The following is a 25,778-nucleotide window of genomic DNA, read 5'->3' on the forward strand; positions in this document are numbered from 1 at the left end:
TTCAGCTCAGGCGTTGGCGTTCCCACTTGACCAGTCTGTGATCTTGTACAAATCAGTTTCTCATTCTGCTTTACCCCCATTGCCTGCAGAATCTGGAGAGTTGGATGGCTAGGGTTATTTAGTAGTATTTGTATATTTGAATGGTTATTTTTAACTTGCGCAAAACGCTCCGAAGTGGGCACTAGAGTGTCCTTGGCGCACCATTAAATGTATACCTGCACGTGTGAGGATGGGAAACAAGGACATGTAATGCTGGCTACTGATAAATGGTTTGCCACAAACATTTCACTCCTCCCCCCTCCCCTCCCTGATCCCCCCCCCCCCCCCCCCCCCCCCATTTACCAACCAACGCTGTGACACCGCCTGCAAAGCAAATGTGCAGTTTACCGCGATATGGGCAAGCCAAAACCCGAGCACACATTTAGTAACTCATGTTTTTTGGTTTACAAAAAAGATCTGAGGCCATGTTCAAGAGAATAGAGCCGTCATGTTTGAGAGAATAGAGCATGGCTCTCTCTATTTCAGCACTGGTTACCGATTGAACCACTGGTGGCTAATAGTAATTAATATTGTTTAATTAGTGGTCGCAACTTGGAAGCAAGGCCAATACTCAATATGATTTTCCAGGCGGAAAAGCAACCATCCTTTCATCAACCACTGAAGGATGAAAGGCTGACTCTGAGCTTAGGAGCTGTGACGTGCAATGATTTCAGCAGCAGGTGCATTAGTTAGTTGAGCTGTATGCATTAGCGGCAGGTGGAAGTGCAAAAGTTAAAACTAGCGCCTCCACACACTGTGCCCATGGAGGACGTTTGTTTACAGCAAGTTTGTTGCCCCTATGGCACCACACTCCTGGCACGATAAACACAGGAGGGTAATGTTGCAACTGCAAGACACAAATTGTGCCCTCGCTTGAAACAGACCCGGTATAGTAAAGCTTATATACATATTATTCACCGAAAATAACGTTCTCTACTAAATATTTCCTAAACAGGCCAGATTTCGCTTCTCACAACAGAAGCAAAGCTGTACGTGATTACGCTCCAGTGGGCACTCCCCGCGCCATGGCACACGCTTTCAATAAATATTTACCATCTATATAACCTTGCTCGCCCCAAGCTGTACTCCTTTGAGGAACTCGGATGTTGAAAGTGATCTGAAAAATACTATGCGCTGCCTAGGTTTGTAACACTTCCAAGCTTCAGTGAGATGAACAACAGAGTTGAACCCAGTGTCATTTTCAAGATATGTTGGTTCCTGGGCAGGGCCTATTTTGGTGAACATGTTCGAAGCAACGTGAATTGTATTTCCCATTTTTGCTAATTCAAGACTTCCTGATGCCTAACAAACCTCCAGACACGGGGTGACAAAAAAAAGTTGAAATATGACTTCCTCAAAATGACACTGGTAAAAAAAGATAAGAGTCAGAGGATTGAGGCCGACAATGCTGGTGGAGAGAGACTGCAATATAGAAATATACAAAGGTCAGATAGAAAGATCACTTTTCCCTGAGGTGGGGGTGGGTGAGTTGGAAGGTGGGTTGGGGTGGGAGGGGGCTTAGGCAATTTCTCATTTTGCCCATGGCTTAAAACGCCTCTGTTTGAACCTGCTGCACACACGTTTCTGGATGTACACAACCTGCTGAGAAATCTTAGGGTCAGCTCCCTCCTTCCCCCCTTCCCACTGTTTCTCCCATCCCCCCACCTTCTGACTGCAGTGGTCTGTGCTGTCCCGTGCCCGTCCCTTTGAATGCCATTTCCAGCTGACAGTACTGCCCCTCTGCACGATGAAGAAAGAGAGCAGCTGCTGTCAGCCTAGGTGATTGAAAAAACATCATTATCCAGAATAGTTTCGGTTTTTAAGTAGGAGCAACAATGACCATACAGGCCACCATTGAGCAAATAATGGAAGGCTATTTCTACATGGTCCACATTTGTGCTTGTATTAGCTTTTTTTTTTTATGGAGGAAACAATTACTGGAGAAACCGAGCGTAAAATAAACAAAGGTCACATGGGCGCAAACCTCGCTTTCGCATTATGTCTTGTAATAAATCCCAAATTTAATAATTCTGCATGACGCAATATACTTGTGAATGTAGTGAATGGCGTACTTTGTGTGCGCGAGCGCAGCGTGCAGCACGTCAAAGCCTCACCTATTGGCATTGTTAATGCTTGTTTGGCATTACATATAGTTTTTGTTTAGCGCTAATGTGACTATGTGGATGCCTCACAGCGCTACATGTACAACCAGCGAAGAGGCGAAAGGCAAGAAGTTAATGCTATTGTAGGCGCCTTGCACTTGTCCAGTTGACCCTGCCCTACTGGGCTCGGAGACAGGCTGGTCACCTTGTGAGGAAAGGCTCAGTGTGCCCAGTGGGCCCAGGCCCTGGCATGCATTTGTGTGTGCGCCAGGCAGTGTGCATTCCAGCCAACCCCCTCCCCCAGCGCTATCAGCCGGCGGCGTCCTTCAAGCAAGACTCCCAGGACCGTGAGCGTATTTTATCACCAAATACTACTGTGCAGCCCAGCACTAGGCCCCGCCCCCTGGCTGCGCTCCGAAGTCAAGGGCAAAGACGGGGTCATGTGTCCTGAGAACACACGAGAGCCCTACCCAGATGTCAGTTTTCAAAATGCATTTCTGGGACATTTATTTTCGTGTTCGCGGTGTGACATTTGCAAGCCGTATATCAACTTCATTTTGACAATAATACATTTATAATTGAACAGGACATGGCAACTCCAATAAGTCTGAACTTTGCATGCTGGTACAATGGGTATTTTTGTAAAAAAATTGTGTCGTAAGCATATGGCACAATCTGAAAAGTAAAAACAAAACAGCCACCTAAATGTGACTGCCATATGTTTGAAATAAAAAAAGAAACTTAAAATATTTTTTGCTGATGTGACTATTTTGCAAGTGGTGTTTATTAAATAAGAATCCTTCCAGTTGTGCCATCTAACTGGGTACCCAATGTCCGGACAAAATAAGTGGCTTGCATTTAAAATTAAAATCAAGATAAGATAAAATACAATTTGAACCAGATATGTTAGTGGAGAGAAAAGATTAATGTGCGCAGGCTTGTGCAGCTACTCAAAGTGAGTGAAGTCAATAGGTAAAATGGGCTGACTTATTGCCCCATGGATCACACTGCAGTGGGCGGGAGCAAAATTCAACAGACCAGTGGATGAAGTACACAGACTAAAACCTTTTCTATGCATGTATATCTTGTATACATTTCTTTTTAAAAGAATGGACTGGAGAGACAGCTAAAACTGTCTCAAAGGATAGGCTTAAACTATATAGATAGATAGAGGGGCTTTCGGTCAGCCCTCATCATCTGCTGGACAGTTCAGTTGTTATTTATTCCACCTACCACAGCATATATCATGAAATGGCATGGTAATGGATCTTCCCACTTCAGCCATCAGTTCAATGCACTGCCATCCACGCCAAGATAGAAAGGGACAAAGGACCTAATTTGTGAGGTTTTGGTGAAGGACAGCGCCGCATGGAATCTTGCTTTGCTAGGTCAAAAGAAAAGGGCAGGAATGGGCCGTGTCTATGAGAGACGCCGCATTCCTGTCCTTTTCCCCTGTGCTGGTGCACAATGGGCTGCCATGCGCCAACGCAGGTACACATGCACCATGGTGCAAGGGTGTCTGCATAGTAGGGGTGATTGTTTTTGTGTAGGAAGGGATACCTTCCTGCACAAAAACAATCAAAAGAGGTGTTTCACTCTATGTGTGTTGCAGAATGCAGCACACATAGAAAGAGGAAAAAACGAGGAGAAATACGGCTATTTCTCCTCGTTGTGCCTCCCTAGCACCACCCCTGGGGTGGCGTTAGAATCTGATGCATTCCCAGGTTTACGATTCCTCATAAATCTGAGAATTCCATGGGTGTTGCGTGATAACACCCACAGCAACACCTATAGTTGTGCAAAAGTGCCGCTAGGGGCCTCGTAAATGAGGCCTTAAGTCTTTTGCCATTTCTACAGCAAAGTCTTTAAGCATAGGATTAGCACAGTGCTATCCATGCCGAGCTGTAAAATGACAAAGGCTTTTCACCACTCCAGGCACAGTATTACAGCTCAGCATAGACAACACTGTGTTAATCCTATGCTTAAAGACTTTGCTGTAGAAAAGGCAAAATACTTTGTCCTTTTCTGCATCTGTCTGTATGTGACTGTGATTTGTGGGTTCCTTCTTGTCCTCTCCTGGTGAGAGCAACATCCATGCCTTTAAATTGCTAGGAGTATGCAAATGTGGAAAACACTTGGATGCTTACCCGTATGGCCCCGCCCACCATAGTATTAGCCAACAGTCTTGCTGTCTTTTGCAAGGATGATGGACAGCTTAACAAGCACCCCCCCGTTGTGTATCCCGCCGATTCTGGTGAGGAGTTCTTGATGCCGAGGGATATGAGGACATCTCCACCAAGCAAAGAAGTACTTACTTCATATAGTCAAGAGGAAGGGCCCTTGTTTGGTGGATATTTACCTCTTTGTAGTCCCATTGTCTTCTGTATAGGAGGATTCATGTTATCACATACTTCTGGATAAAGACACACTAGGCACAATCACATTGCTAAATTGCACACAAGGTCACTGGTGATATTTCCTCGTGATCCATTACACAGCTGCAGTGTAGAATACGTACTGGACATTTACCCAAGGAGGTAGCACTTAGTAATTAACCAGGAGAAAGAACTCCACTTGGGTAGATATTTTGTGTAAAACTGTGAAATCTTGTTGTATGAAAGGGCCGACGCAGTTCCTTTGTGGCCATGTCACTCACACAGCTACTGACACACCCACACAGACACTTACACACCCACTCACACACCCACAGATAGACCCACTTAGACACTCACACACTCACTCACAGATGCACTCAGACACTCACTCAGATACTCATGCACCCACTCACAGACCCATACAGCCACTCACACAGCTATTCACAGACCCATTCAGGCACTCATGCACCCACTCACAGACCTACTCAGACACATACACCCACTCCCAGACCCACTCAGACACTCTTGAACCCACTCACAGACCCACTCAGACCCTCACACAGCCACTCATAGACCCTCTCTGAGACTAACACACCCACTTATGAATCTACTCAAACACTCATGTACTCACTCACAGATTGACTCACATACTCATGGAAGTGCTCGCAAACCCACTCAGACACTTTCAAACCCACTCACAGACCCACTGAGACACTCATGCACCTGCTCAGACACTCACACACCTACTCAGACATTCATGCATCCAGTCACTCATCCAGTGATACTTCTGCAGCCACTCCCAGACTCGTACAGACACTTACACACCTACTCACACACCCACTGAGACACTCCTGCACTTCCTCACACACCCACTGAGGCACTCATTCACTCACTCGTGCACGTACTCTTAAAGATTACAGTTATCAAATAACATTTTAAAATCTCAGAAAATCATTTAAAAAAGCTGAAGGTTATAGGGACGTTCCAGTTAGAAAACAATATTAAAAACCTTAGAAATTCACTGGAAAAAAACAGAGGTTACAGGGACATTATACTTAGGCTCAGATTTCATTCACACAAAACCAGTGAAATTCAGCTGTTATATTTACCTGAACTAACTATAACTTATGGTCATGCAATGTCCTGCTTATGACCTCACATATTACATCACTCATGACATGGTCAGTGACATCACTAATGACATCTCAAATGACATCACTGATGTCATCATCCACAGAAACACTCACACACACACTCATACCCCTAGACAACCTCTTATACACCCACTCACACACCCACACAACCACTCACATACCCATTCACAGACCCATACAAGTACACACACAACCGCTTGCTCATCCATAAGCCACTCATAAACCCACTCACTCACTCATACAGCCACTCACACAACCACTCACTCACCCATACTGCTACTCATTTAACCAGTCATTCACCCACACAGCCACTCACACAGTCACCCATTCACCCATACAGATGCTCACACACCCACTTATTTAGCCATACAGCCACTCATAAAGCAAGTCACTCACCCACACAGCCCCTGAACAAAGCTGTTCACTCACCCATACAACTACTCCCTCTCCCACTCATACAACCACATACATATCTATTAACACATTGATATAACCACTTACACACGTGCTCAGCCACCCATACAGCCACTCACACAGACACTCACTCTCCAAAACAGCCACTCACACACCAACTCACTTAACCAAACAACCACTCACTCACTCACTCACTCACTCACTCACTCACTCACTCACTCACTCACTCAAATACTTTGTCCTTTTCTGCATCTGTCTGTATGTGACTGTGATTTGTGGGTTCCTTCTTGTCCTCTCCTGGTGAGAGCAACATCCATGCCTTTAAATTGCTAGGAGTATGCAAATGTGGAAATCACTTGGATGCTTACCCGTATGGCCCCGCCCACCATAGTATTAGCCAACAGTCTTGCTGTCTTTTGCAAGGATGATGGACAGCTTAACAAGCACCCCCCCGTTGTGTATCCTGCCGATTCTGGTGAGGAGTTCTTGATGCCGAGGGATATGAGGACATCTCCACCAAGCAAAGAAGTACTTACTTCATATAGTCAAGAGGAAGGGCCCTTGTTTGGTGGATATTTACCTCTTTGTAGTCCCATTGTCTTCTGTATAGGAGGATTCATGTTATCACATACTTCTGGATAAAGACACACTAGGCACAATCACATTGCTAAATTGCACACAAGGTCACTGGTGATATTTCCTCGTGATCCATTACACAGCTGCAGTGTAGAATACGTACTGGACATTTACCCAAGGAGGTAGCACTTAGTAATTAACCAGGAGAAAGAACTCCACTTGGGTAGATATTTTGTGTAAAACTGTGAAATCTTGTTGTATGAAAGGGCCGACGCAGTTCCTTTGTGGCCATGTCACTCACACAGCTACTGACACACCCACACAGACACTTACACACCCACTCACACACCCACAGATAGACCCACTTAGACACTCACACACTCACTCACAGATGCACTCAGACACTCACTCAGATACTCATGCACCCACTCACAGACCCATACAGCCACTCACACAGCTATTCACAGACCCATTCAGGCACTCATGCACCCACTCACAGACCTACTCAGACACATACACCCACTCCCAGACCCACTCAGACACTCTTGAACCCACTCACAGACCCACTCAGACCCTCACACAGCCACTCATAGACCCTCTCTGAGACTAACACACCCACTTATGAATCTACTCAAACACTCATGTACTCACTCACAGATTGACTCACATACTCATGGAAGTGCTCGCAAACCCACTCAGACACTTTCAAACCCACTCACAGACCCACTGAGACACTCATGCACCTGCTCAGACACTCACACACCTACTCAGACATTCATGCATCCAGTCACTCATCCAGTGATACTTCTGCAGCCACTCCCAGACTCGTACAGACACTTACACACCTACTCACACACCCACTGAGACACTCCTGCACTTCCTCACACACCCACTGAGGCACTCATTCACTCACTCGTGCACGTACTCTTAAAGATTACAGTTATCAAATAACATTTTAAAATCTCAGAAAATCATTTAAAAAAGCTGAAGGTTATAGGGACGTTCCAGTTAGAAAACAATATTAAAAACCTTAGAAATTCACCGGAAAAAAACAGAGGTTACAGGGACATTATACTTAGGCTCAGATTTCATTCACACAAAACCAGTGAAATTCAGCTGTTATATTTACCTGAACTAACTATAACTTATGGTCATGCAATGTCCTGCTTATGACCTCACATATTACATCACTCATGACATGGTCAGTGACATCACTAATGACATCTCAAATGACATCACTGATGTCATCATCCACAGAAACACTCACACACACACTCATACCCCTAGACAACCTCTTATACACCCACTCACACACCCACACAACCACTCACATACCCATTCACAGACCCATACAAGTACACACACAACCGCTTGCTCATCCATAAGCCACTCATAAACCCACTCACTCACTCATACAGCCACTCACACAACCACTCACTCACCCATACTGCTACTCATTTAACCAGTCATTCACCCACACAGCCACTCACACAGTCACCCATTCACCCATACAGATGCTCACACACCCACTTATTTAGCCATACAGCCACTCATAAAGCAAGTCACTCACCCACACAGCCCCTGAACAAAGCTGTTCACTCACCCATACAACTACTCCCTCTCCCACTCATACAACCACATACATATCTATTAACACATTGATATAACCACTTACACACGTGCTCAGCCACCCATACAGCCACTCACACAGACACTCACTCTCCAAAACAGCCACTCACACACCAACTCACTTAACCAAACAACCACTCACTCACTCACTCACTCACTCACTCACTCACTCACTCACTCACTCACTCACTCACTCACTCACTCACTCACTCACTCACTCACTCACCCATCCATAGAACCACTCACACAGCCACTCACTCATCTATACAGCCTCTCAACAGAGCTGCTTACACAACCACTTACATACCCGTCCACACATCCTTACAAATAGTCACATGCCTACTCACTCACCTATACTGCCACTAATGCAGACATTGACTTTGCAATACAGCTACTCACTATACCTACTCACTTACTGACACAGCCACTCACTCACCCATACACCCACTTACACACCCAGTCACTCAACCTTAGAGCCGCTCACACAGCCATGGAGTCACTGATACAGCCACTCATGTACCCACTCACAGACCCATACAACCACTCACACAAGCATTCACGCACTAATACAGTGCATCACACACCCACTTATTCACCAATACAGCCACTCACACACCCATTCACCCACCCATATACCCACTCACACACCCACTGATTCACTAATACAGTCACTCACACAACCACTCAGTCACCAATTCAGCTACTTACACAGCCACCTATTGACCAATACAGGCACTCACCCACCCACTCACATACCCATAAACACACACACACACACACAAGCACACATACATACACATACACATATACACACGCACACACAAACACACACATATATATATTTATATATATTCACTGGAAAAAAAACAAAGGTTAAAGTAATATTATAGTTAGGTAAATATGTCAGTGCCAACTTAACGTGAAGTAAAGAAACCAAAGAAACTCACCAGTTACAGTTAGCATAGCTAACTATCATTTGTGCCCCCACCATGCATTGCTCATGACCTCACATATTACATCATTCATGACATGGTTTATGAAATCATTTATTTAATCACTGATGACATCTAAAATCACATCATTGATGACATCATGTAAGCTACTTTTGTACACATTTCACTATAAAGGAATATGGAATTAGAAGTATGAAAGTAAGTAGAACATAGCTCATAATAATATGAAGCATCAATAATGCCATTACATATACAACCCCCTTAGATGAAGCAAGATTCTGTTATGTGAAATATTGAACCTATACCATATACTTCATGGGTAGCTAAGCTCATGTTGACAATCAACCACCCATAGATGGGAGTTCAATCTGTATACAACTGTTCAGAGAAAACCAGCTTCCCCCAGCCCTACTACGGACAGCCTTTAGCCTGTTTGGAACCCTTCACAGTTAGAAACCTTTCGTAAGAAATGAAGAAGATGTCAATAGAAAAGGGGGTACTATAAACAGCTATGCACAGACCTTTCCCCATGTCTCACTGTTTGCATACAGCCAAATTCTACTGCACAATATATCACAGATTATTAAACGCTATCTACTAACAACAATGTTCTTTTTATGCAACACCTTTCCAAAAAGAGACCCAGGGCCTGAAGATGATAAATGTAATACTGCTCACACCCTTTAGCCTCTGCTGAAAAAGTTATAGATAGATGTTAGACCTGGCATCACTGGCATGGTTTCCCCTGACTTATTTCCTTCTGACCTCCTGTTGTACTGACTTTGTTTTTGCTGGCTTTATGAATCTGGGCACTTTACCACTGCTAACCAGTGCTAAAAAGCATGTGCTCTTTACTCAATACATGGTACAATTGGTTTATCCCCAATTGACGTATTTGATTTACTTGTAAGTCCCAAGTAAAGTGCACTACATGTGACCAGGGCTTGTAAATCAAATGCTACCAGTGGACTTGCAGCACTAATTGTGCCACCCACTTAAGTAGCAATTAAACATATCTCTGGCCTGTCATTGCAGAGCCTGTGTGTGCAGTTTTAAACTTACATTTTGACATGGCAAGTTTTCTTACTAGCCAGGCCCAAACATTTCTTGTCACACATATAGGTCACCCCTAAGGTAGGCCCTAGACAACCCATGGGCAGGGGGCAGTGGATTTAAAAAGTAGGACATTCACTCTTAAGTTTAACATTTCCCGGTAATGAAATACTCTTACATTAATTTTTCACTACTGCAAGGCCTATCTCTCCCATAGGACAACATTGGTATTGCCTTATTACAGTTTATAAGTATAATCTCCATTTTGGAAGAGATGGGACACCCAAATCTGGTGTCTCTGGAATCACAATTTTAAAACACAACTTATGGTGAAGTTGGTTTTTAAATTGCTATTCTGAAAATGTCACATCTAGAAAGTTGGCAATTCTGTTTACTGTAACCATATGGTGCCTTCTGCCTGTCTCTGGAATACACATCTGGGGTGGCTGACAGCTGGATTCCTCTGGACAGCCACAAACAAAGGAAGGGTAGGTGTGACTGAGTGACCACCTGCATGCCAATGGGCCATCCTGAGCATGAGGGGAGGGAGGCCCTCACACTTACACCTAAAAGGGCTGCGTCCTATCCCCCCACAAAGGGTTGCATACCCCCTGCAGTGAATCTGGAGCCAGAGCAGGAAAGAAATGGACTTTGTTCACTTCAAAGCTACTCTTTGAAGTCTACTCCACTTTAAAGGCCTAACTGGGTACAAGTACTGGACCTCTGACACCATCGACTCAGAACACTTGTACCAATGTGTACCATTAAGTTGGTTAATAATAAACATCTGCGATTCAGTACCAAGATACCCATTGTGGCAAATGTGTGCTTTACAAATACATATGTCATGTTATGTTTATGGTAACACTTCCCCAACTGAGTACATTCTACCAGGAAGAAGGACTGCTGTGCTGCTGGAGGGACTGCCACTTTGCTGAACCACTTTGCTGTGTTGGCTTACTGCTTCTTGTCAGGAACAGACCTGCATCTCTACATACCAAACCAAAGTATCTCCAAGGACTTGTTGTCTGGTCTTCTGTTTCTGACTTCTCTCTTCAACCTGCAAACTGAACCTGGACTTTGTCTGCTGTGAGTCCTGCTCTGCCAAGTGGTGGCAATCCAGTCCTCAGTCCTTTGAAGTGAGTATCAAGTGCTGCATCTGCCAGAACCAATGCATCAACCTCATTGCACCGATCGGAACAAACCCATCCCCCCAGTTGTGGGAACCAGATCGACGCTTCGCCCTTTGAACCGCTACATTGACACCGGAACCGCTGTACAGAACTGATGTATCGCTGCCACACCGTGGAGAAAAACGACACATTACCTCTACAACGTGAAGAAACCTGGCACATCGCCATCGGAACCGCTGCACCATGAACCGGTGCATTGCTCATGGACCCGATGCATCAAAGCTGTTTTATGGAGAAATCCGGTACATCACCCCTAACTGCGAGGGGATCAACGATGCATCCCATTGCTTGCGATCAGGAGCAATGTACTTTTGCTCAGTGGGCCTGCATGGGTCCTGTATCCGGCCTACGCTCCATTGCGGTTGGCTTGAACCCTTGACTTTGTCCCGGTTCAGTGCAACCAATTAACTCTTTAAGCGCTTAATGCTTCTATGTGTTGTTTTTGCATTTAATATTTAAAATTTCATATCTTGACTTCCACTGATTGAATTCTTGTCATTTTGGTCTTGTTTTAATTATAAAATTATTTTCTAAACTGGTGTGAAGTCTTTTTGTGGTGTTTTCACTGTGTTACTGTTTGATGTTTTGCACAAATGATTTACACATTGCCTCCCAATTTAAGCCTGACTGCCCTGTGCCAAGCTACCAGAAGGTGAGCACAGGTTAATTTAAAGTGTGTAACTGACTTACCCTGACTAGGATTGTGGTTCCTGCTTGGACAGGTTGTATATCTCTACCAACCAGACACCCAATTTCTAACAATATATGATCTTTGGTGGCTTATCAAGCATGTGTGCATGGCTAAGTACCTGGAGCACACAACTGTGTGTTCTATATAGAAATTATCATGCTGAGACGATTCTCTTAAAATACTCAATGGTGCTTAGGATACGTAATATTTACAACAAACAATCACTGCACTGTTACAAACTTTTTTCCAAAACAAAAAACTTGTATGCAAGTCATCAACTAGCACCTGCACACAGTTTTAGTTCTGTACACAATCATAGGGTGCACACAGCCCCAATCCTTAAGCCACTATTGGTACCAGAGACCCCACCCCCTGAGGTAAAAAAAAATATTACTATGGTAGTGGGGCACGTGGTCCCCCACCCGACACTTTAGAGGCCCCAGGGAAACCATCCTCCAGGGCCAAATACGTTTAGGTTAGTGGAGGGGGGGTATTTGTCCTCCCTACCCCCAGCCCAAATGGGACCATGGGATCCTATCCCCCTGGGGCCAACGTTAATTGTAGGGGAGTGGGGCACAGGCCCCCTTCCCCAGCCTTAAGATGCTCTCGGGACCCTATCCTGTAGGGGCCAAATACCTTACTATTGGGGGATGACTGCAAGTGGCCCCCCTCAGCAAGTCAAAAAATAGGCCCCAGGGACCCCATCTTCCCGAGCCATATTTAATTAAAGGGGAGGAGGGTGCATGGCCTCCGTTCCGAGGGTTAAAGTGCCCTGGGGACCCCATCCCCACATCTAGCTTATAAGGGAGGGGGCTTGCAGCCCCCTTCCCCAAGCCGGTACCCCATCCTTCTAGGCCAAATCCAATTTATAAGGGAAGTGGGGCACCCAGCCCCCTCCCCAAGCCTCTTTAGAAGCCAAGGATTCCGTCCCTCGGGGAGAAAAGCAATAAAAAAGGCCCTTTCCAAGCCTTATTAGGCCCTGGTGACCCAATCCACCGGGGCTGAATTGCATTATTAAGGGGCCAGAACCCTGCTTGAGGCCTAGGGATCCCATGCCCTTGGGCCAAATGTAATGAAATAGGGGAGGGGGGAACTGCCCCCATCCCTGAGCCTTATCAGGCCCTGGAGACCCCATCTCCCTGGACCAAAAGCTCTAAAAAAGGGGCTTGCCCACATGGCCCCCCCTTCTCGATCCATCTTGGGCCCAAGGGACCCCATCCCCAAAGCCAAATTCTAAGGGGAAGGGGCACGGAGCTCCCCTCCTGGAGCATTAATGGAGCCATCTGGAGATGCCATGCACCCTCCCCTGAGCCTTATTAGGCCTCAGGGGCCCCATCTACCAGACAATAATTGACAATTTATTTCTTTGTTGCCCCAGGGTGATTTCTCTGGGTCCCCCCACTGGGCCTAGGGGGACTGGGTATCCCTACCCTGATCCCTTGTATTATTATGTTTTAAAAAAACATCAGGACAGGGGAATAAGCCCCAGAGTCCTGTAATAGCTGCCAGCAACATTTTTAGGTCTCTCCTAGGCAGCACTTGCACTGTCTGTTTGAAACATGCTGTATTCAGGTATGTACTTGAAGCTTCACCCACTCTCCACTGGTATCTTTCTTTGGCTTGTGACATTGTCCTTTGTAAATGTTGGCTTCTGATTTGCTTATAGGATTATTAGTCCCTCTTTATCATCTGTTATTACCTCCCATGAGGACTGGCCTTTTACATGTGTCCTAACTCTGGAGCTTTCATTAGCAGTTCATAGAACTATTTACTTAATTAATGTACACAGCACACTCACGGGACACCAGCTTCAGCAATGGCTGCTTCCTAACACACTTTGCACTTTCGTTTCTTGGTTTCCTACTCAGAAGCGTTGTGCATTTCGCCCCTCCCGTGTTATGGTATCCTGTTTACTTTCAATTGCTCCAGCACGATTCTGAACCATTTGTTTTAGATTCACCACTGTTTCAATTGATTTGTTAAGGGTTTAATTGTATTTATTTAGATGGAAGTTTTTTGTAGTGCCAACGCCGAGACTCAAACCCGGTTCCCCAGGCACAAGGACGCCAGCTCTGTATGCTACACCACTTCGACAGCTTGAAAAGCAAGCTTGTTTTTCGATACATCAAGAGCCAGGCAGCTCACAAGACAATCCAGTATGTCCATAAGTATGCTATTGTCTTACCGCGGGTGGGGCTGTTGCCCACTGTGGTATCTGGTTTCTGCTAGCTATTTCCACTGATACTATCCTGCCCGATGCACGCATTTCAATTGTGCCACCACTCGCATTTCAAGCGTGCTTTTTGGCAGCATTTTGTTTGTAATTTTAGGTGCCTTTTTCATTATTTTCTGATCGCGGCATTAAATTCTTCAAAAATCTTAGCACCGGCGCTTTGTTTCCACACCCTGCAATTATGTGCTTTTAATTTATGCTTTTTTCTTATGTATGCATACATGTGATGAAGCAGCATGTGAAGTGGAAAAAACGCCCTCCCCTTTTCAAAATGTCATATTTCATATAGTGAAAAGTTGTGTCTTCCTAATTAGTGCAAGGGCGGATGTTCGCAACCACTCATCTGCATACACCGCATCTCGACTGAGCTGGTCATTTCATATGTCTAAATCAAATTAAACTTTATTCAGTTACTCAAGGGCAACCATAAAAGTTACAGATCAACATATACATAAAATCAGGCATGTTAAAACACGACATAAAAAACAAACCCGCTCCGAGATATTTCACGTTAATAAAAGAAAAGGGCCAGAAAGATCGGAGTATGCAAAACTACTAATTCATGAGGAACAAACGTTCCATAAAAACATTGTAGAAATAATAAAATAGGGCTGCTTATCATTTTACACCCTAAAGGGGACTTGGGCCAACATGCTATTATCTACCCAAAGAAACAACAACTCCCACGTTATACATCCATACAAGCCCTTGATTTCATCATCTATTTTAAATAGCCCACGACAAAAAATATGCAATCCTCGTTCAGTAGTTGTAAATACAAGAGGGCTGGGCGAGCTTGTCTAAAATTCAGTTTCTTTAGAATAGGGACCAGGAAATGTTTCCGTGGAACTGAATAAAATTTGCAGAAGAACATAAAGTGCAGCAAATCCTGTGGAGACTGGCCGCCGCAACCACAGGATGATAACACTTGTCCTCTGTGACAGCCCTTGGGTCTAGCCACCAGAAGATGAAAATGGTTTGTCCGGAACCTAGTTAAAAGAAACTTCTCGTGTGTGGACAGGGACCGTAGGAGGTAAGGCTTGGTAAGGGGAGTTGTTTTGAGCATTAAAAACCTATGGACACTTACCTTCTTGAGTTCCTGCTCGTCCCCATCATTTCATATGTAATAAACGTACACTGAGCATGTGCACGGAGATAGTGTCTCTGTGTGCTTACTCATTTTTTGTTTGATCTTTTTATTGAGTTTTCACATTTATAATACTCAGAGCAATCACAGATAAAATGTGCGGGACCAGTAAATGTTTACAGTGAAAGAGTCATTGTCAAGAGTCGTACCATCATATAAACAGAGATGGCCAAACTGTCTATTATTATACAGTGCAATGGAGGATATCCAATATAACAGGAATAAAACATATCAATCAATATCTCTTAACATTACAGTAAGTTATCGAGGTTATGGGTCTTTTACCACAAACAAACCCGTTCCACATGCACTTTTCCAAGTGTCATCTGTCAGCCCTGCCGTATCATCAGGGTTGGTGATCAAACCACCTTATGTATAATAACAAAACATTAAACAATAATCCAACAGAAAAAGATGGGAGGGCGGGATCGGCTAGGAGAAAGGCATGCAACCCATGCCTAGCAGTGTAACAGTGTTTAAAAAAGTAAGAATAAATCACATACTGCTGCATGCCGGGCTAGCGTGTAGTGACTGTGACAATTGTTCCGTATCATCCCAATAGCAGGGCACACTACATCCCATGTATAAACAACATTGAATAATAGTGGAGATGTCTAAAGGGTTATCTGGGGCTGTTGCCACTTGGAGCGCAGTCAGGATTATATTCCAAGCAGCCAATATGGGGTAAAGCCCAAGCTTATCCTCCCTCAGCAGAGAGGCAGCTTCCGCTTTAGCCCAGTTCAGCATGGATTGCATCCAAGCTTTGAGCGGTGGACGATCTTCAGCTTTCCAACGCCGTGTGACGAGCCGCTAGGCCGCCGCCAACCCCAAATCAAAGAAACTAGAAGATGCCCTATGCTTCTTATTTCTGGGAAATATGCCTACTATACAAGCCTCTTATGTGTGCGGTAGCACCCTATCCGTGCTGGTGAGCAACAACTGAACCACACCATGCCAGTATGCCCACAAACCGGGGCACGACCACAGTATATGCAGAAGATCAGCGTTCACCAATTTGCAGCGTGGGCAACAAGCGTCTATTCTGTTAAAATACCTACTAATTTTATCTGGGGTTAAATACACTCTGTGGACTATGTAAAATTGGATCAACTTAAGCCTTGCATTTCTGGGGATAGTTTTAGGGCTCTCTAGCAGTGTAGCCCATTCTTTAGGCGTGCAAGGCTGCAACAAGTTTGCCGCCCATGTAGGGGGAAACTGGTTTTCTACACTTAGCATTGTTATGCCCACCCCCCATTGCTAGATTTTGGATACAGATTTTTCCTAAACTAAGTGAGATTATGGGTGAAACTGTCAGCCCAGACCCACTACTAGCTCTTTTGGGCTTCTCCAAGCGAATCCATAAAGATATTAGACGCTTAATTGACAAGGGCCTTTTAATAGCCAAACAGGTGGTGGAGAGATGCACTGGACGTGAGCCCCCCCCTTGATTCAATGGTCTAGAGACATGCTGATATGCAATACGCAAACTGAATCATACAGTGAACTGCTTCCTCCTAGGAGCCACCGAAACATTTCTGGAGCTTATATAACAGCTACTTAGATGGTCAGGAATGAGGGACCTTCATAGTAAGACCTCCAGGTTTCCACAGATTTGTGGCGAGAACAGATAACATCTATCTCAGATTATCAGTGTCCTCTGTAATACCCTGCCTGTAATGTTATGTAATGTACTTTAAGGCTCACTGTGACCGTTTTTTTTTCTTTTTTTTTCTTTCTCCTTCTTCTTATTGTAAGTTAATTTTGTTATGCTTTTGGATTGAATTGTCTGTTTTTGTAAGTTTTTTTTTCAATTTTTGTTTTTGATTATGAAACTTAATAAAGGAAAAGAAAAAAAGCCGCCAATTTACTACGTAGTGGTGTTAAGTCAACCATGGTATGTTCACGAATTGTTTCTGCAAACCATTTTATAAAGTGCCGCCCCGTGCCCTTCACATGTATGTTCTGTAGCAGAAGATGTGTCGGGGGATCTTGTGACATATTACCCCAGTGACGCCCCAGCGTGGCTACCCAAGCAGCGTGACTCAGAACCTGCCCACGGCGAACACCCTCATCCTCAATCAAAGAGAGAAAAGGTTGCAATGCACCTCCCTCCTATAAATATCCCAGTGTGCATATGCCAGTATCCTGCCAGTCCGCAAGGTCCGCTGCACAAACCCTGCCCACCTCTTTCGGCATACCCAATATTGGGAGTGTTGGCGCATATGGTGTGACACTCTGTGTGCTTACTAATGTCATCTATTGCCCCACACTAAGCATGCGCAAGTGATCAGTATCCTTTAAAAGAGCGTGATCACAGGGTTACAGTAACATCCTGTTGATGCACCCACACACCATCTCTTTTTGCACAAATTTGTGTGTTTTGAGTTCAGTAGTTGAAGGGATTCATTGGTATAGTCGTGCCACTCCTGCAGCTTCTTTATTATGAATACTTTTAAAAGAGGGCCTGTGTGCTTGCCTAGGCTGTTCGCAGGCAGATGGAGTGTGTCACCATGAAGAATAGAAAAGTAAGGTCCCCGATCCACACATATCAAATAGGCTGTAAGGTGAGTTGCCATGAAAGCAGCAGCTGGAGCGGCGCAGCTCCTGCCCTCTACCTCGCATGCGCTTTACAGGGTCCCAGTGATGCTTATTACAAACATAGCTTGTTTTAATTGCACTCTCCTTGCCCTCCTCTGGCGCCCTTGTGCTGCTTTACACACCCACCCCCTCCCACTGTCCACTTGTTGGTGCACCCTCACAAGCCCCCCCGTCTTTTGTTGCTCCCTCTTGTTCAACACACCCTCCCTTCCCCCTCCCCTGCTGCCCTTTCTGCTCCCTCCTCTTCCGTGACCCTGGATGGCACCAGGCGCAAAGGGCTGCAGCCCCTCTCCCCGTAGTGTGTGTCAGCCCGGCTGAGACAGCTTCCCGGGCGCACACACAGCTGCACCCGAGTACTTCACAGGTCTTAAAACACCATTTACTTGCTAACGAGGCTTTATTGTGTTTTCACTCCTTCTTAGAGCCCCTGCATCTCCACTGTGCATATGGCTGGAAGAATCAGCCCCTCCCCCGAAATTATTAGTAGCCCCCCCCCGAATTTTGGCTTTAGTTGCACCTCTGGATGGCACATAATACAATTTCATCGAGATGGGGGAGAAATGTCTTATTATTTTCAGCCGCCCTCCACAGAGATTAGTTGTGCAAGTTTCTCTATCAATTAAGATCAAAAGTGTATTAAATTTTCTGGAGAATGTTTGAAATATACAATTGATATGAAATGTTTAGAGTGCCCCGAACATTACAAACCCACCCATTTAACAATGAAAATATCAGGCTTGACCGCGCAGAATCACGCGCCTCACTGTGGCATTCTTAGGGAAGATGCACTAGGCATGTGAAATGCCTGCAGGCATGCATGACTCACTGATTGTACTAATTTTCCGTAGCTCTTGTCCTCTGAAAATAAGCTTTATATAGGCCAGCACTCCGTTGCACAGGAAGTGTACTCTCAAGAAGGCGTACTTCCATCACACAAGTTATCTACCTCGGAGTACTTGCAAAATTCAAACTCATGAGCTGAACATTCACAGATGTCAGCAGAGATCGTTTAACTTGTGGACTTCTTCTTACGGTATTTGTTAAAAAACACAAAGTACAACTTGAGACTAATGCAGTAGGTCAGCTCCGCTGTCTGTGGAGGATAAATGTGCCACAAATCAGAGATGTAAATTGAGGTTTGTTCATTCCCATGTGTAAATTGCACATAATTATCATTTCAGGGAGGTGCAACTCGGAATTTGATGCAATTTGCACACTTTCTAAATCACTACTGGCTAGAGGTGATTTGCATATGGCTGGGTCTAAACTGGGGTAGCATGGTGAGCAAATTAACGCTGGATTTACCCCGATCTCTTGACTGTGGTGTGATAGTTTGATTTGTTCTGCATTCCGTCCATCACTTGTGTGTCTTTTGTTTTCTCGCCCTAAGTGCGCCGTGTATGCCAAGACATGGGTCACGGGCTCACTGTGCCACTGGATTCAAGCTAGCCTTGCTGATGAAGGTTGTTGCCCCAAAAACGGTCACAGGATGCTTGTTTCTGGTCCAAGAAGGACCTGCTTGGCACATCGAGGTGGACAGTTCACATGAGGGGCAGGGTCAAGACTGGTTTGCATATTGCTGGGTCTAAACCATGGTGGCATGGTGAGCAAAAGAACAATCTATTTAACCCGGATCTCTTGACTGTGGGGTGAATGTTTGATTTGTTCCGCATTCCATCCATCACTTATGTGTCTTTTGTTTTCTCGCCCTAAGTTCTCTGAGTATGCCGAGACGTGGGTCCCGGGCTCACTGTGCCACTGGATTTAAGTAGCCTGGCTGATGAGGGGTGATGTCACAAAACCGGTCCCAGTATGCTTGTTTCTGGTCCAGGGAGGACCTGGCTTGGTAGTTTGGCTGGACTGTTCCCATGAGGAGCAGGGTCAAGACTGATTTGCATATTGCTGTGTTTAACCTGGGGTGGCACGGTGAGCTAAAGAATGATGGATTTTACCCAGATCTCTTAAGTGGGGAAGAATGTTTGATTTGTTCCACATTCCCTTCATCACTTGTGTGTCTTTTGTTTTCTCGCCCTAAGTGCACCAGGTATGCCCAGACGTAGCTCCCGGGCTCACTGTACCAATGGATTCAAGCTAGCCAGACTCATAAGGGGTGATGCCACTGAAACCGGTCCCAGGATACTTATTTCTAGTCCAAGATGGACATGGTTTGGCAGTTCGGGCAGGACAGTTCCCTTGAGGAGCATATGGTTGGGTCTAAACTGGTGTGGCATGGTGAGGAAAAGAACGATGAATTTAACCCAGAGCTCTTCACTGGGGGTGAATGCTTGATTTGTTCCACATTCTGTCCATCACTTGTGTATCTAGAGTATGGCTTGCCTGTCTGATTTTCCCTGAAATCTTAGTTTTGGCTGCAATGGAAGAAGTTGGGGAGTGGCTGTTGACTTGGATCTCTCCTATGCTTGCTACCTGCAAAACCCTGCCCTCATAAACATTCTTTGGAGTGACCCAATTGCCTTTGATTACCTGTATCCTCTTCCAGCATGGGGTCTTCCTGTGGGCTGAAAGTGAGTTCTTCATCAAAAGTCAAACTGAGGAGGGTCTATTGTCCAGTCAGAAACCAACTGACAACAAGGAATGACATCAGAGGATAATACCACTATTGGTGTCTGAAGAGGCAATATCAGCAGCATCTAAAGCACATCTGATGATGACTTTCAAGACCATTTTCTCCACCTGTACCAGTTCATTTCAAAGCTTTATTTAAGCCTCTGAAAGTGCTTCACTAACTGCTCCATTTTCTCCCAATGGAATCTGTCCTACATTGGCAGCTACCCAACAGAGCTAGCTATGTGCTATTGTGTGGCTGCATGCACTTCTAGTCACTTGCCAGCAGTATCAATTAATTTGCTTTCTTTGTCATCTCCTATCCCCTGTGTGAAAGTCCTCTCATGTGCCATCAGCACTACAACAAATGTAGCAGGACATAATGTCTGATATAAATGGGGTCTTTTAGTGCAGATATATTCTTTTTCCTGACACTGTGACTTTGAGCATACCCTTTAGCATGGGCAGACACTGTACAGACCTCTCTGTTTTTACCAGTGCCTCAGTGAGGAAGTATTCCTTGACAGCTCATGGCTCCAAAGATGACATCTCGGGGGACCAACATTAAAGTCATGCCACAGTCACCTTCATTGTCTGTAGGCATTGGTGGGAACAGAGTCTTTGTTTGGTGACTGTGCAGGTGGTGGTGTGGGCTTCCTAACCATTATCTTCTTGGGAACATGATACACCATAAGATTTCTTGAGATTCCCTCCTCAAATGTGACATGGCAATTCTTGGTGTGGGGTTAACCAGTTGAGAGCCCCCACTGGAGATGGTGTTCCTATAATGAGACATGAAACTGGGTCTATGTCGAGCCTTGCTGTCTCACATTCAGTTGTTCACCTTTGTATGTATTCATGTATATGGTATTTCTATAGTGTAAACCTAGCCAAAAGGCTAATACACTACGTGCTCTAACCCCCAATAAAACATTCTGCAGACCCCACCCACATAGCAAACTACTGCCCAATCTCCCTACTAGCTTACTCAGCCAAGGTCATGGAGAACGCCGTCAACAAGCAACTCACCCACTACCTGGACATGCACCAACTCCTGGACACCACTCAATCAGATTTAAGACCCAGTCACAGCACCGAGACTGCCCTCTTCTCGGCAACCACAATCATCAGGATGATCCTCAACCAAGGAGAAACAGGAGCCCTCATCCTGCTCGACCTATGAGCAGCCTTCAACACAGTTATCCACTCCTCCCTGATTAGAAGACTACAGGAAAAAGGCATTCAAGGACCTGCTGTCAACTGGATCTGATCCTTCCTCTTGGGAAGAACACAAAAAGACAGCATGCCACCCTACATGTCAGAAGCCTATATTCTCATTGGCGGAGTCCCTAAAGCATCGTCTCTCAGCCTGACTTTGTTTAACATCTACATGTCTCTACCAGCCAACATCATCAGATGGTACAACATCAACATTCTTTCCTAAGCAGATGACACCCAATTGATACTCTCCCTCACAGACAAGACTCCAGTGACAAAAAACAACTTTTCCACCTGCATGACTATGGTAGCCACCTGGTTGAGATCACACTGCCTCAAGCTCAACTCAGACAAGACCGAAGTTGTGATTTTCGGAAAGAAGACCTCAGCTTGGGATTCTACCTTGTGATGGGCAGACCTTGGTGCCACACAACCCCCACTGCCAAAGCAGAAACATTGGAGTAATCCTAGAAAATAAGCTCAACACTACATGATAGGCAAATGTGGTGACTTCCACTTTTTTCCACATTCTGAAGATGATATGAAAAATCTTCAGGTGACTACTAGAGAGTACCAGGAAAACAGTCATACAGATCCTGATAACCAACAGACAACTACGGCAATGCACTCTATGTGGAAATTATGAAATAGCTCCTGAACAGGCTCCAAACCAACCTAAATACTGCAACAAGACTCGTCCTCAATCTACCACATCTATTCACGTCTATAGGAACTTCACTGCCTCCCTATACACAAATGCATTCAGTTCAAACTCCTCACACACATATGCAAAGCTCTACACAACATGGGCCCTGCCTACCTCTCCAGCCGCATGCACTTCCAACCTTTCAGGCACCTCCGCTCAGCCAGACTCTCACTTGAACAGTTACCCCGCATACACCAAAACATTCTCCCCCAAAGCATGGAACAACCTCTCACAGAACATCGGAGCATCCTACTCACTTCATGAGTTCCACAAGAAGGCTTTTTTAATAAATTCTCCTTGGAGACTGTCAATTACCCACCTGCAAAGTGGCTGGATACCCTCACAGAGTTGTATAGTTTCCACTAATCAGTAGGAACTGCACATTTGCAGACGACATAAACTTAGGATGGTGCTGGACTGATTTAAAGCACCTTCGCAGGATATGTTGCTCCTTGGACCAGCTAGCTCACAATGCCACCATTAGCGCCCCATAAGGTTAGGCAGGGAGCGAACAGTTCTGGCAACTACTGAACATCAATACCCTGTTCCCTCAGGAATCGTGGTGACAGACCTACACCTTTTCGCTCAGTCACTCATGCTCTCTTTCGCTCAGAGAAGTATACAAAGAATACACGAAGGAATGTTTTTCAATATTTATTGAACAGTAGTGATTCCTGTACAGAAACAGTGACTGAGCGAAAAGTTGTAGGTCTGTCACCACGATTCCTGGTTGTCATGTTCAGTAGTTGCCAGAACTGTTCGCTCCCTGCCTAACCTTATGGGGGCTAATAATGGCACTGTGAGCTAGCTGATCCAAGAGACAACATACCATGGGGGGTGTTGAATCACTCTGACACCATCCTAAGTTTATGTCGTCTGCAAACGTGCAGTTCCTACTGATTTATAGAATCTACACAACAATGCGTGATTAGAGTAGTTTACAAATATACATAACATATCATGGTCAAAGACAAGTATAAAGTCAATGAGTAATAGGAGAGGAAACTGGGTTGTAGATGCTTAATGTATTGTAATGTAGTGTTCTTGAAAGAGGTGTGTCTTTGCTGGAGCAGAGTTTTCTGTTGGAAATTTATTGGGTTTTGGATCTTCAGTTTGTCTATATGTCGAAAATTAAAAATATTAATTGTAATCATTAATTATTTGTTTTGTGTGAAAATTCTGATTAATCAACACGAACTAACAAGAGAAACTATACGTGGGAATGCATTCATGTTGCTTAATAATAATGTGCAGGTTTAATTAAATGAATGTTGCTAAGTGCTGTTTGTTTAAAGCACAAAACGCTTTTAAAATAACGTGTATTAATGCTTTACTGTGTTGCAAAAGCTAGATAATTACATATACATAAGGGTATTAGTGGGGTTAACACTGTTTAATCACTATGCTGTGGTAACGTTGTTTTTGTCTCTTTCAATTAAGATGGTCCGTTTTGGCCTATCGTAAAATGGCTGCCGTTTAAAGCCTGTACTCGAGTGATCGAATTTTGGTGAGAGGGCCTTGCTGAACATGGTCGAGAGTCATCTGACCACAGCCTTCGCCTGGTTTAAAAGTTTTCCGTGAGGACAGCAGTTCTGGGCGTGAGTCCAGGTTACCTTGGAGGACAAGGGAGCCACAATGAACTTTGTGATTACAGTGGTGGTTCCGAGGAAATGTGCGCGCAAAAGTAACATTTGCAAAACTCGAGTTTCCTTCTTCCGTCTTTTTATTTTTGTGATTTTTCTGAGCGGAGATTTTTCCAAATGTAGCAATGCTACATCCTTTCCTGCTCGCTCTGCTCAGCGGTTCAACGGATATTCAAAACATTTTATGTTTCTTTAACCCCTTCAGTGCCCATGACGAGCTGGACTCGTCATGGGCTGCGGTGGCGCTGTGCCCATGACGAGTCCAGCTCGTCATGAACTCCGCCCGCTAATACAAAGCGCGGCACTGGGCGGGGAAAGGGGCGGGCATGCAAGGGGTTAATTTGTAAGATTTGTTATAAATATTGTTAGCCTAGAAAGGGTCTAAGGCCACTTCTTCCCAAACTTGCGTTGGTGAGGATCGATGCTGTGAGGACGGCAACTTGGGAGACTTCTACTGAGAGACCTGTCCTGACCCATTCTGACATTTAGCTAGAATAGGTAATTATGAGAATAATGATTTACTCTGATTGAATTTCTTTGAACTCATTTTAGATAAAGTACCATTATTTTAAATACAGTGTTGGTGGTTATTTCTTGTCAATTATTGAGTACACTATTGTGGTTATTATTGTTTATATCATGACTCAAGACAGTGTCAATTTGGTCTTATCGACCTTAGTGTAGATGCAGGGTGTTTAGGAGGTTTCTTTCCACAGGTTCAGTGTTAATAGAGTAATTGAGCGTATGTTAGTGAAATGGGCCCAAGTGTATGGTGAGTGTATGTGCGTGTAACTGTGAAATTACTCTATCCGTGGAAGTAGGAAGAATTTGTATGCCCTGATCTGCACCAATTTCCTGGTAGCAGAATTTGATGGTTTTGATTATTGTCTTGATCTGATTAGATTGCTTGTACATTGGCTTTTTGATTTATTGATTATTGATTGATGTTGGTATATGTACTAATACTATATGTTGAAGTCGTCGTATTGAGTTATATGTAGTGCTTCTGGAACTTGGGAGCTGAAAGCAGTTCCGTAGTAGGGCAGAGGGAAGTATATACTGCTCTCGGGAAAGACGGGATTGTTGGTCCTGTACGTATGCAGGAGAAACGTGTGACAATTGAAGTTGCGCGTCACATTGTCTGGGTTCGGAACCAGTGACATTGTCGTATGTTACTATTAGAAATATATATCTGGTATAAAAGGAGTGTGTATGGTAGCAAAGGTTATCTGTGAAACTCTGGTCTTAAGTCCCAGGGATCCGTAAGGTTCGCCGTTAAAGCTTATCGCGGGAGAAGTAATAGGTATTCTCTGAGCTTGTTTGAAGGACTGGGCAGAGGTAAGCTGCTTGGTTAACGTGTGTTATAATTTTGTAGTAGAGCAGACTGTTGGCTGTTCTCGGAAAAAGCAGGATTCTGTGTGTATGTACTACATTTTTCTTGTATGAATGTGCGTGAATGTATGAGCATTTAGTTGATTGTAAAACTCTT

Source organism: Triturus cristatus, chromosome 3_1 (assembly GCF_964204655.1).
Source record: "Triturus cristatus chromosome 3_1, aTriCri1.1, whole genome shotgun sequence".
Classification (NCBI taxonomy): Eukaryota; Metazoa; Chordata; class Amphibia; order Caudata; family Salamandridae; genus Triturus; species Triturus cristatus.